We start from the raw sequence: 13,039 nt of genomic DNA, 5'->3' as shown, positions 1-13,039 counted from the left end.
AGAAAGGTCCACATGTCCCTATGAGAGCTGCTAGAGGAAATAAGCCATCCATCCCAAAGCCTAGAGCAGAATGGTCTGATCCAGATATTGAACAAGTTCATAAGGATAAGAAGACCTTGAACATTTTGTTTAATGGTGTTGATGGTGACATGTTTGACAACATCATAAACTGCCAAACTGCTAAAGAGGTCTGGGATACTATTCAGGTTATATGTGATGGAATTGAGCAAGGGAAAATAAAATGCAACTCTTGATTCAGCAATATGAGCATTTTTATAGTGAAGAAAGTGAGTCACTCACTGACATTTTCAGTAGATTTCAAAAACTGCTGAATGCTCTGAAGCTGCATGGAAGAGTCTATCAAACAAAGGACTCAAACCTCAAATTCCTTAAATCTCTACCAAAGGAATGGAAACCTATGACAGTCTCACTAAGAAACTCTCAAGATTACAAGAAATTCACCTTGGATAGACTGTATGGGATTCTAAAGACCTATGAGCTTGAAATAGAGCAAGATGAGAAGCTGGAGAAAGGAAGAAAGAAAGGAGGATTCATTGCATTGGTTGCTGAAAAAGAAAAGGAGAAGGAGAAAAAGGTTGAAGCTGTTGAATTTGTACCAAACACTAGAGTTTGTGAAGAAAGGGAAAAGAGCTAGTTGCTGAACATGAAGACAATTTAAGTCAAGATGACATGGATGACATAGATGAGCATCTGGCTTTTCTATCCACGAGGTTTGCCAAGCTCAAATTCAAGAAGAATTTTGGAGCATCCAAGCCAAACAGAAACATGGTTGACAAGTCAAAATTTAAATATTTCAAGTGTGGCTTGAGTGGTCATTTTTCCAATGAATGCAGAAAGCCTGATTCTAATAGAAAGAAGTTTGAGCCTGTGGATTACAAAAAGAAATACTTTGAGTTGATCAAACAAAATGAAAGGGATTTTCTAACTCAAGCAAATGACTGGGCTGCTGATGGACTAGTAGAGGATGAAGATACAAGATATGTCAATCTAGCACTTATGGCCAAATCAAATGAAACAGAAGTTAGTTCATCCAGTAATCTGGTAATCACCACTAATCTAGCACATTTATCTAAAACTGGGTGTAATGATGCTATAAATGACATGTCCACTGAATTATATCATCTGCGTGTTACACTCAAGTCTCTCACTAAAGAAAATATTAAACTTAAAAAGAATAATCTGTTTTTAAGTGAAAAACAATGTGTTAGAAACTAAATTTGTTGAGTTTGAAAAACTGAAGATTGAGTGCAAGATTGCCAAAGATGAACTGACTAAATCCTTAAAGAATGAGGATATTTTAAGAAAGAAATTGAAATGAGAACATGAAGTAATTAAGGCATGGAAATCATCTAGACATGTCTATACTCAAATTACTAAAGTTCAAGGTATAGAATCCTTCTGTGATCAAGCCTGGAAAAAGAGCAAGGAGAAACTAGATTCTAATTTGGTAGAAGGACTTTCAACGGATGTGGATTTGACGGATGATATGTGTTTTCCGTCGAATGATCAAAAGAATTATCCGTCGAAAGACAAGGAACCACATCCGTTGAGTGAAAGAAAGCCAGTTAGCAAATCCCAACTAGCTAAGTTAAATGAAAAATATGGATCAGTTTCCATGAACTTTGTTCTAGGAGAAACAAGTCAAGTGAAAAAGAACAAGAGAGTCAATGTAGGGCATCTGTCAATCAAGTAATTGAATGACAGATAGGACAAAATTGAGGTTAAAGCAGATCTTAAAAGGAAAAACAATAGGAATGGGAAAGTAGGAATTAAGAAATATAACAACTACACACCTGATAAATATGCACCTAGAAAAATCTATTTTAAGTGTGGTAGTGTTAATCATTTGTCTTTTAATTGTAAACTTGCTATACCTGCTTCCATGTTTGCACCTCCTTGATTTCCCAATATGCCTACAATGCATGTGAATGTCATGCCTGCACATAGTTTGAATGCACGGTATGCTAACATGCCCTTTGCACAAAATCCTTACTATGTTTTATTTAGTATGCCACAAATGCCATTTAGCATGCCATACTGGAATAACATGTTTGCACAAAATATGCCTTTTCATGTTAACCAGCCTGTGCATGATAATTCTACAATGATGAATGGTTTAATGGTTCTACTCAACTGATTGTGGATGAATTTCAAATGCCTAAGTCAAATGAGGACAAGCCTAAGAAACCTAAAAAAGGCTAACAAAAAAGGACCCAAGGAAACTTGGGTACCAAAATCAACTTGTTCTGATTTTGTTGTGTGCAGGGAAACAGGAAGAATCTTTGGTATTTGGATAGTGGGTGCTCAAGGCACATGACTGGAGATTCTACCCTGCTCATTGAGTTCAAGGAGAGAGCTGACCTAAGTATTACTTTTGGAGATAACAGCAAGGGTTATACGGTGGGATATGGCTTGATTTTAAAGGATAATGTCATCATTGAGGAAGTTGCCCTACTGGATGAACTCAAGCACAATTTGTTGAGTATCAGCCAGCTTTGTGATAAGGGCAACTCAGTAACTTTTAATTATGAAGCCTGTGTTGTGACCAACAAGAAAAGCAACAAAGTGGTTCTCACTAGTGTGAGAGAAGGAAATGTATATCTAGCTGACTCTAACTCATCAAATGCCGAATCTGTCACTTGTCTCTTTAGCAAGAAAGTCAAGATGAAGTTGGCTATGGCAAAAGAAGCTGTCCCACCTTAACTTCAAGACTATGAATAAGCTATTCAAGAAAGATTTGGTAAGAGGTATTCCTCAAGTGGAATTCTCAAAGGATGGACTGTGTGATTCCTGTCAGAAAGGAAAGGAGAACAAGGCATCATTCATAAAGAAGCTTGATTCAACAATTGAAGAACCTTTACAAATACTACACAAGTATCTATTTGGACCAGTCAATGTGTTGTCCATATCAAAGAAAATGTACTGCCTAGTAATTGTGGATGATTTCTCAAAGTTCTCTTGGACATATTTTCTCAACTCTAAAGATGAAGCTAGTGAAATCATCATCAATCACATAAGGCAAGTTAATAATCATCCTGATTTCAAAGTTAGAAGAATCAGGAGTGACAATGGAACTGAGTTCAAGAATTCTGTGATGAGGGTGTTTTGTGAAGAGAATAGGACCATACATGAGTTTTCAGCAGCAAGAACCCCGTAACAAAATGGAGTGGTGGAAAGGAAGAACAGATCTCTTATCAAAGCCGCAAGAACAATGCTAGAAGAATCAAAGTTACCAACATATTTTTGGGCAGAAGCTATAAATACTGCATGCTACACTCAAAATATTTCTTTAGTTAATCAAGCAAAATATATGACACATTACCAATTGTTCAAGAATAGGAAGCCAACATTAAAATTTCTTCATGTTTTTGGCTATAAATGCTATATCTTAATAAATCAAACTGATCAGCATGGAAAGTTTGATGCCAAAGCAGATGAAGGTATTTTTGTTGGGTATGTAGTTGGAAAAGCATATAGAAACTATAATCTTAGAACCAACACTGTTATGGAATCTATATATGTTGTGTTTGATGATAAGAAAATTGAAGGACTGCAAGATGGAGATTTCCATGAAAGCCTCAAATTTGACAATGTTGAGATAATTTATGATGATGGTGATGATGAAAGTGATCAAGAACCAATATCTAAGGACAATGCAGAAAAGTATACAACTAATGAAGCACATAATTCCACATCCGTCGAAAGACCAAGTGTATCATCCATTGAAAGAAAATCTACATCATCCGTCAAAAGGCAAAGAACAAAATCTGTTGATCCATCAGTAGTAGTTGAAATCCAATATAGATCACAATCAAAAATTTCCCCAACTTCAAGTCATAGATCCACAAACTCAAGGGGAGTTTCTTCTAATCAAAACTAAGTCACTCGTCAAGACAATTATGAGGCCTCTTCATCTAGAGCTAATCTACCACAACAGAAAATGGACAAAAGATCACCCATTTGAATTAATTATTAGTGATGCATCTTCAAGAGTGCAAAAAAGAAAAGCAACTCAAGAAGAATGTCTCCATAGTAGCTTTCTATCATAGGAAGAACCTAAAAGGTAGAAGAAGCTCTGTTGGATCCAGATTGGGTTTTAGCTATGCAGGAGGAGCTAAACCAATATGAAAGGAATAAAGTTTAGAAACTGGTACCCAAGCCTAAAGGAAAGAATCATATTGATACCAAGTGGGTATTCAGAAATATGATGGACGAGAATGGCATAGTAGTCAGGAACAAAGCTTGATTGGTTGCTAAGAGCTATTGTCAACAAAAAGGAATATATTTTGATGAAACATTTGCTCCTGTTGTAAGACTTGAAGCCATCAAAATCTTTCTGGTCTATGCAGCCCATGCCAATTTTAAAGTCTATCAAATGGATGTTAAAAGTGCTTTTCTAAATGGAGATTTGGAGGAGGAAGTCTATGTAAGTCAACCTCCTGGTTTTGAAGACCCCAACTTTCCAGAGTATGTCCACTATATTTTGAAATCACTTTATGGACTGAAGCAAAGACCTAGAGCCTGGTATGACACTTTGTCAAAGTTTCTCTTAGAAAATCATTTCACAAGAGGTACTGTTGATAAACCTTATTCTTTAGAAATGTTAATGGCTCTAGTATACTTGTTCAAATTTATGTAGATGATATTATATTTGGCTCTACAGATGAAAAAATTTACAAGAAGTTTGCCAAATTGAGGCAAAGTAAATATGAAATGAGCATGATGGGAGAACTAACCTACTTTCTTGGTTTACAAGTTAAGCTAGTTAGTGATGTAATATTCATTAGTCAAACCAAATGTATTTATGATTTTTTAAAGAAGTTTTACTGGATTGCACATTTGCAAAAACTCCCATGGCCACTACAACTAAACTTGAAGTAAACACTACTGAAAAGTCTATGGATATTTCAAGCTATAGAGGCATGGTTAGTTCAATTTTATATTTAACAGCCTGTAGGCCAAATATAATGTTTGCTACTTGTCTTTGTGCTAGATTTCAGGATGATCCTAGAGAATATCATTTAGTAGCTATTAAGAGAATTTTCAGATATCTCAAAGGAACACCAAAACTTGGCATTTGGTATCCTAGAGATTATGGTTTTAATCTAACTGGTTACTCAGATGCAGATTATGCAGGTTGTAAAATAGATAGAAAAAGCTAGTATCCTGTCATAACAGGAACCTGTCAATTTCTAGGAAACAAGCTAGTATCATGGTTTAGTAAAAAGCAAAATTTAGTCTCTACCTCTAAACCTAAGGCTGAATATATTGTTGCTGGTAGCTGTTATGCACATATTTTATGGATGAAAAATCAATTGTTGGACTATGATCTACAGGTGAACAAGGTTCCTATTTTTCATGATAACACAAGTGCCATTGCAATCACTGAGAATCCAGTATAGCTTTCAAGAACCAAGCAAATCGACATCAAGTACCATTTTATTAGAGAGCATGTCATGAATGGTACTATGGAACTTCATTTTGTTCCAAGTGAAAAACAACTTGCAGACATCTTTACCAAGCCACTTGATGAATCCACATTTACTAGATTCGTAAGTGAGTTAGGTATGCTTAATTACTCTTAATTTATTTTGATGTCTAAGCAAATTGAAATGCATCATGAGTGAAATTTTATATTTCTTGTCAAAGATGAAATTTTGGCCAAGTCAGATGTTACATCTCAACGGATGTCCATTATCCGTTGAAAATGAATATCCGTTGAATCTTATCATCCATCGAAGTATCAATTATTACTCTGGGTACTTTTAGTTCTTATCCGTCAAATTGCTCTCAATCCTAGCCGTTAATTCTAGTCATTATCCGTTAAATTTACTAACAACCTGTATACTTTGATGGATAATCATCAGAATATTGACAATTTTCTTTATTTTTAAATGGCCATTTTAGGCTAATTTGATTGGTTACTTTATTTCACTTTTTAATTTTTGACAGTTTATTTCTGAGAAAGTATAAAAGCTTATTTCTTTTTAATCTTTTCTTTTATCTCTCTCAAGCAATTTCTCTAACTCTTTCTTCTCCAAAGCAAAACCTCTTATGTGTAATTACTCTTACTCTCAGCAATGGCACCAGTAGTCAAGATCATGTCCAAATATGGGTTTGTTTATGAAAAGAATAACTTCGTTACACTAGTGAATAAGGAGATTGCTGCTTCTTAAGATTACCACAAAGTGATGGATTTCATTCGAAGTTGCAAACTGAAGTATGATATTCTAGAGTCTTCTATTATCTACTGTGAAGTGGTTGAAGAGATAAGGACCATTATTGTTTACAACTCAAATGACAAAACCATTACCTTCACTCTCAAAGGTACAAATTACTGCATAAACAGTGATATAATTCGTGTCTGTTTTCAATTGCCTGAGAATAATACATTAACTCCACACACAGACATAAATGTGAGCTCTATGCTAATTTCTATGGGCTATGCTTATAACCCTGCCAAGCTATGAGGTTAGGAGAAAAGGCCTCAGAAAGGAGTGGAGCTTTCTCCGTGACTCTTTTATTAAAGTATTTTCTGGTAAAGTTAGTAATTTGATGTTGTGACTTACTCACTTGTAAACATGTTATATATGCTTCTTAGTGATAAGTATCATAACTTTAGTGAGTCTATCTTGTTTGAATTAGGTTATAACCTAGGAGATATTAAAAAAAGATCTAGGAACATATATTATCCTAGATTCTTTATGATGCTAGCTAACTTTGTTTCTGAGAATCTCATCATTGAGAACCCAACCAATAAGCTTGATTGTTGGGTACAAGAAAGAAGGGTTATTGCTGATTTGAACAGGGCAAACAACCTGAGTGAGGTTCCTCTAGTCTACATTCTAATCATGGAGGGGCCTCAGGTATGTGAAGTAAATACTTCTGTCCCTATTACTTCTCTATTGCCAAATTCTTTGTAGACTACGGTGGCTATGGCATCTGTTACAATGACCAAACAGGTGCCTACCCACGCCACAAAATTAAGAATTTCCAAATCCAAGTCTCAAAGAACCCACTGTAGTTCCTCTCAAAAGGGACTAGTTTCAAAAACTACCAAAACCAAAGAAGGGAGTGTGAATGGAAGTGAGCCTGGTCAGGGATAGAGTGAACATAAAAGAAACCCTAAGGATAAGGATGGAGAGGTGTGTGTAACCCAACCTAGCCACACTGCAGTTTCCCAACAAATTGTAGCGCTTAATTAGGATTTAAGCTCATTACTAGTTTTATCCTACGAAAAAGGATGTCACTATTGAATCAAGCTCTCAACCAAGAGCACGGGTCAAGAGGGATAGGGACATAGACTCACCCCAAACTTACACTAGAAAGAAGAAATTGAAAACACTTGGGGATACACAGGGTGCACACACTGTGCAAACTACAGTCAAAGACTCAGTGTCAGCACCTTCTCAAAGTCAAGTTGATGTGGCTCTTGTAAATTTGGAGTCACAACCAAAATCTTTAATAATAGAAGCACCTCACATACAAAACTCACCAACAAACTCTTTGGATGTGGACATGATTCATACATCACTTCCTGATTCTCCATCCTTAACTCTCATGGAGAAGCCAAAATCTACAGCAAGTGAGCATCATCTTTTAGATGATTTGTTGGCTCACGTGCCATTTCTTTTTAATTCTACTGAGAAATCTGTGCCAAATCTCAAATCAATCACCACAGATTCTATAGTAGTTTCCACTCCAAACTCTGTCATTTCTACTATCTCGATGGATCTGTTCCTCTGTTAGACTAGTGATTGTATCTCAACGGATGTGCTTAACAACAGTCATCTGTTGAAACTCTCAACTACTACCTCGCGAATGTTTCTCATCCATTGACTATCTCTGCACCACTTGAAATATCAACTATTGTTACAAGTGCAGATGAATTAGTAGTTGTACAATCACTCCTAGGACTGAGGGAAGGGAGTGAACAGAGTGAGAGGCTGAGTTGCTCTCAGGCTAAAGTGAGTTAGTGGAATCCCACCTTAGTAGGTGATGGCGGGGGTGTGAGGGTGGAAAGCCAAGGGGAGCCCTTGATGCAAGAAAATAGAGAAAATGGGAGAAAAGCAAGTACTGAAGAATGGGAAGAGCCCATTGTTAGTGAGTTAATGGATGTCAGTGAGGCTGAAAAGAAATAGCTATTTCAACATGATTATCAAGTTGTCTTAGGCTCTGTTTCTTATGAGGCTGAGGCATTTACTCACCCTGTTCCAGCTTATCAAGTTTTGGATGAATAGGACAATGAGGCTGCTGAGAGAACTCTCAACCTGGTGCATAAATTGCTTCCATACAAAGGGCCAATGATGGAATCACTGCCATGCCCTCCACAGCTGGTGATGATATTGATTATCCAACAAGTGGTTCTGAAGATATGTTTGGGGATGATGATGATGATCAGGAAGGAGATTTCATGAACATAGGGGAGAAGTTGGCCCTAGCTCAAGTACAAACACTCCATCATGGATGTTTATCAAAGAATGCAGTGAGCATCACTTCAAATCAACTCTCTTTAAACTAATTCATCAAACTCAGACAGCTCTTCAAGCTACCACAGATACCAACACCAAAAGTCTTCTCAAAGCCCACCTTGAATCTCTTCAATTACACAAAATTCAACCTCTCAATCAAAATCAAGATGTGTCTGAGATCAAGACAGAGATTGGATTGGTCAAAAAGGATATAACTGAAAGATTAGAGTCTATGATTCCTGCCACAACAATGTTAGATATCAACAGGCAACTCAGGAAAAACTCTGATCTCAATACTGAGGTGGATTCTTTGGATACCAGGCTAAGGACTCTAGAAACTTCTATTACCCAAATCCAACTTCATCAAGCTCAACAAACACTGCTTCTTCAGAAACTGGTGGCTGTACAAACCTCAAACTCTGCACAACTAGATGCTAACAAAAAGGGTGAGAAAGATTCTATCATTCCAGTTAGCGAGGGAGATTCAGATAGTGAGGGGAAGAAAGTGTTAAACATAAATGTCAGCAAGGTAATAGTTCCAGCAATTGCCTTCACAAAGCCGCCAATGCTTGATATCATTGATTTAATCAACATAGCAGCAGCTGAGTTGGAGTTCAATGAAAAATGGGGGAAGCTTGATGAGAACATCAAGAAGAAATTTGGTCCAATTGAGAAACAAGACAAAGTATTTTCTCATTTCTCTCAATTGAGACCAATTTCAGCCAATGACATGAGCTTAGGGAATATGGAAAGGGGTCAACCCTCAACAATCAAATCTCCAAAGTCCAATGTGATTTTTCAGCCAAAGAGAAATTATCCAAAAAAACTCAGACAAAAATCCATGGGCCTGGCCTATGAAACTCCCAAGCTAGATGAGAAGAAGTTGCTTGGAAGGTCTATTATTTTCCCCAAAGATCCCTGAGACTCAGTCTTAAAGAAGAGAATAGACAAAATCTACAGCAATGGGAAAATGATCCGTGGTGGCTGGACATCCACAGTTTGTAGATGCTAAGAAAGAAGAAAAGGTGAGGCTCAAACAACAATAAAAGCAAGCTGCTTTAGATGCCAAGAACCAAGCTAAGAAGCCTGCAACTACAGATTCTGTAATGCCCACTGTGACAGCCGAGACTCAAACTGAAGAAAAGCAAGAAGAACCAAAGCAGATTATGAAAAAAAACACAAGCTCAAACCAAAGAGGAAGCTGGATTGAAGACAAGGATGAATGTATGCCAACTCAATCTATCACTTCAAGTCAAACAGCCATGCCCACAATGAAGCAGGGTGAATTCAAGGTCTATCCTGACATGAACTTCCATGGTGAAACCATAATTCCCAAGGATGAACATATAGATTGGGATAGTCTGCCTCTTCCTAATCTAAACATTCCAATCCTATCCAAGTCAAATAAGATAAAGAAAAGAGCAATCAAGAAGGTAAAACATGTCAGACTTTAATCCAAATCATTGGCCAAACCCAAACCTGTTATTCCCAAACATATAACAAGAATTACAGAAGGGGGGTTGAATGTAATTCTGGTTTCTTTTTGATATTTTAAAAATGTTCTAACTTAATATATATAACAGTGTTTGATTTGTAGTAATGCGGAATGGAAGAATAATATAAATCAAACACTAAGTAATAAAACATAAAGCTTTAAAACTTTCTGCTGGATTTGAATATCTCCACTATATATATATATCATATTGAGAACTCTATGATGCTTGAATAGCACATAGTTGCTTACAAGTGAACAAACAAACTTACATTTTTTTTAACAAATACAGCCTTATCTATTTCTCTGGAAAATAAGCTTACTCAATTACTTGTTCTACTTGCTACTCTTGGTTTATATATCACCAAGTTACATTATAATAAGACAAGACAGTAAAACAAGAATCTAGTCTAATATCATGATGCTACATTACTCTATCCAGCATCTTTATATATCTTCACATTTGCATGGAAATGGTAATGCTTCTTTGTTCTCAAAATCCTGCTAAACAGGCTGCCACATTTCTTTTGCAAACATCCGATGCATGTGACTGTGTTGTCACTATCAACAGCTATTTTGAATATGCTCATCCATCTGGACTAAGTTGGTTATCCATCGAGAGCCTTGGTGATCATCTGTCGACAATCTTTGTAGATTATCCGTTGGGAGTCTTTCTGCCACTTGGCCCTATTTCACTTGTACAGGATTACAAGACATCTTATATTTACAATTAGCCAACCTATTTTGTACATCAATCTAGTAGTCATCATGGCTTACAGAATCCTACATCATCTACTCAACTAAACATGTTGTTTACAGAGATGTGCTACAATACTTATTGTTACATAAGCTACACTCTCGATGGATGTTCAATTGTCATCCGTCGGGACTGTAAAGTTCATCCGTTGGGACTATATTGAACCATCCGTCGAGAGCTACAATTTCACTAAGTTAAATTTACTAAGGTATTTTGTTTAACTTATCATCAAGTTCACAACATAATCCTAACAATCTCCCCTAATTTATGTCTACTGGAACTGTAGCCATAAATTAAGAGAAATTTGATGATAACAAAACACCTTAAATGTACAGATTGAAATATAGTAGATAAAACTGATAAGTGCTACAAATTTATTGAAAATTGAACAAAGTAAAGTGTACAAAGAGTTCTCACAATCATTATCAAAGTGCTCCTCTAGTCTGAGCTGATGTTTTCTATTTCCCTGATTGTCTGGATTTCTTCCCAAGCTTCCTGTTATTTTCTTCTATTTGATTTTGGAGTTGTTGGTGGAATTCAAGTTCTTCAGCATCTGATAGATCCAGTTTTTCTTACATTTCCAGTAGAGTCTCATTGCTAGAGATACTCAATTGGTCATCCAGTCTGAAGAATCTTCTAACACCCTTGTCATCCATGAATTTCATCAGCCAATAAGGCCTCAAATGCACCCTATTTCATGTGAAGGGAATTGACAGAGTTGTTGGGAGTGCATCCTTGGCTTTATTACTCATATCTTCTATCTTCTTTAGGACCAATTTCCTTGCAGTTACATTGAATCCAAAGTTTTTCTTGAAGGATGAGAAGATCTTTATCAATATAGAGCAGCTTTCTTGAAGAATCTTGTGAAGAGGCCATGTGATTTCTTTCCCTCCTTGTACTTGAACACCAGTCTTTCAGGAAGATTTTCGTGAGCATCAATTGCTCTCATTTCTTCTAGTTCATCCATGTAGAGATTAATCTCTGAGAATTCTTTGATGTCACAGATGTATAAAAGATCTCCCTTGTTGATAGTTGGTTGAGCTTTGGTTCTGAGAGACACAGGCTTGACCTTTGTAATAACCCCAATTTTTTGGAAATATTTGAAACCCTGATGAATAGTAACTTTTTGCTGATGATGCTGATTAAGGAAAATTATCAGACCACGCTATATAGGAGTACTGTTATGGAAATTCTAAGATCGTATTAGTAATCCATAAAGTAAATGCGTGTATGTAAAGGTCGTTAGAATTCGAATCCGGACACTTTGATTTTTCCCGAAAATCCACCAGATACCGAAAGAATTGAGTATAAGGTGACATGATTAAAAGGATTTAAATTCAAGGATTATAAGAGAGGATCATTATAGGAATATAAAATATCGAGGAAGGTTTAGGAAAACCCAAGTAATAAGATCCCGAATATGATCCCTCAAATGACGAACAAGGACGAGAGTTAAGCGAACCGTATAACAGATAAGTGGTCATTAGATAAGTAATTAAGATTTAATCAAAGAGGTTAGTGGATGGTGATGTCATCATACCACAAGTAGGAGACATGTGTTAAAAGGATGACATAATCAAGATGACCTAAGCATGACCTAGTAGATATTTTGAATTGGTGGATTATTAGCCAAGTATTTTTAACCATGGTAAATTCTAAATATGGTTAATTAAAAGTAAAAGAGAAGCAACCAAGTAATTCACCACACAATTAGTCAAGGGGAAAAACAAGAAGCATTTCACTCTTTCTCCCCTTGAAAGCTTGCTCTCGGCCAAAACCAGAGCAGCAACTTCAAACTGCCATATCTCCTTCAATACTCGCTCAAATATTATTTCTATAGCTATTGAGATGGCCTACAACTCTTGTTCATAAGTCTCGTCTAAATAAGCAAAGTAAGACCCTAATTTGTGCAGTTCTTTGATTTGAACTTTTAGAAACTTGAAAATCTAACTTTGTGTTTTCTTGATTATTTGTGAGATCCAAGCTTGTATAAGGATTGATCAAGGTTTTAAGGTTTCCTAGCAAATTTCCCCTCACAAATCAAGGTATAAAACTTCTGGACCTTTAAGTACTAACTTTGTTTGCTTCAATTTTTGGATAGTTTGGATGAATGAGTAGTAGTTTGAATATTTAAGCACGGATTGAACCTTGTTTGATTAAGTAGTTTGGTTGAATTTGGAGCTAGTATAATTTTGGGTTGGATATATATTCTTGAGCTTTTTTTGGCTAATATCAGTAGCCTAGGTTTGAATCTTGAAGTTTTGGATGGATTGTAGTTGGAAGGGATTGATTTGGAGT

Source organism: Apium graveolens, chromosome 6 (genome assembly GCF_009905375.1).
Source record: "Apium graveolens cultivar Ventura chromosome 6, ASM990537v1, whole genome shotgun sequence".
Classification (NCBI taxonomy): domain Eukaryota; kingdom Viridiplantae; phylum Streptophyta; class Magnoliopsida; order Apiales; family Apiaceae; genus Apium; species Apium graveolens.
Note: the sequence above shows the minus strand (reverse complement) of the source record.